General features: G+C 47.0%; 1 long non-coding RNA gene across 1 annotated transcript; it reads right to left on the reverse strand.

The window, feature by feature from the left end:
- Window positions 1-93: 93 nt before the first annotated feature.
- On the reverse strand, window positions 94-1,289 carry LOC102303878. The gene is made up of 2 exons (XR_318223.3): window positions 1,165-1,289; window positions 94-1,076 (listed from the first exon to the last, which is right to left on the reverse strand). It is a non-coding gene; the product is annotated as an uncharacterized LOC102303878 (long non-coding RNA).

Here is a 1,289-nt window from a genome sequence, read left to right on the forward strand (position 1 = left end):
CCCGCCCCCGTAAGAAGGATGAACACCTTACAAAAACTGAGCCGTGAACTAAAGCTGTGCACACACACAAAAAGATGACTGAGTTTTTAAAAGTTTAAAAAAAAAAAAGTTTGATGTTTGACAATTTTATTCAACTCCTTTATTTAACTCATGATTGGGATACTTGATGAAAAATAAGCATGGATGTCAACACAAATTGGGAAAACAAGTTCTTCTCCATGATGCCACCCGTCCATGAGCGTTCGGATCGATTCAACCGGCAGGGAGAGGGCTGAGGGGTTTGCACGTGGTTTGGAACAGAGCCGCTGCAGATACAAATAACCATCCATCGTTTAGATAAACACGAGCCGTGATGTCACAGGACATCGTAGGAGCAAACGCTAACGGGTTACTGTGATGGCTTTACAGAGCAACGGCAGAAGCCCGCTGCAGTCCCCTGAAATGTTCATCCTTCTGACCTCAGCAACATAGTAACCTTCAACCTGCTGGAAATGTGTTTGTTTGTTTTGTTTTTTTTCACCCAATTAGACACAAATTAACACTGAAACAAAAAAAAGACTAAACTTTTGGAATTTAGACTTTGTCTTGGCATCACTCCCAAGTAGCTGCCTATTTTTCAAGGGACTTGCTGAGATCTGCATGCTCTGTAAACATCAACAGCGTGGTGTGAAATGCAATGATGAGCTAGCGCCCACAGAAGGGCAGAGCTGGTACTACACCCCCTCTCCCACCCATCCCCAATGTCCCTCAGTTTACAAGAAACAAACAGGAAATAAAAAGATTGAAGAAAAAAAAAGAAAAAAAAAAAAGAAAACCCCCCACCCCCCAATCGGGCCTGGCAGCACGCCACTGACTTCAAGTGTGTGCGTGTGCATGCTTGCGTGTGAGGATCAGTGTGTGTGCGGCCGTGGCCGCCAGAGTCTCTGAGAATATGAGAGGACTGGTGCATGTGTCTGAGTGTGTTTGTGTATGCATGTGTGTGCGTGCGTGCTGAGGCTCCATGGGGGTGAGGGGGACTCCTAGTATTTCTTCCCCGGGACAAACTCCTTTGCTTCAGGATTCAAGATGCTCTTCCTCTGCAGAGAGAAGGAAAAAGAATAAAATTACTCATTTTATCAAGAACCGACAAAGTGAGCGGAGCGCAATCAGACGCATCTGACTCACCGCCACTTCCTCCAGGTTGTTGTGGTGATCGCTGACCGACAGGCCGTTGAGCTGCTGCTGCAGCTGCCCCACCCCCTGGTTGTTGAGGTCGCGCGAAGGGATGAACCAATCCTGGTCCTCCTCCT

Source organism: Haplochromis burtoni, unplaced genomic scaffold, assembly GCF_018398535.1.
Source record: "Haplochromis burtoni strain Fernald_Lab_line unplaced genomic scaffold, NCSU_Asbu1 Contig_4617, whole genome shotgun sequence".
In the NCBI taxonomy this organism is placed as follows: Eukaryota; Metazoa; Chordata; class Actinopteri; order Cichliformes; family Cichlidae; genus Haplochromis; species Haplochromis burtoni.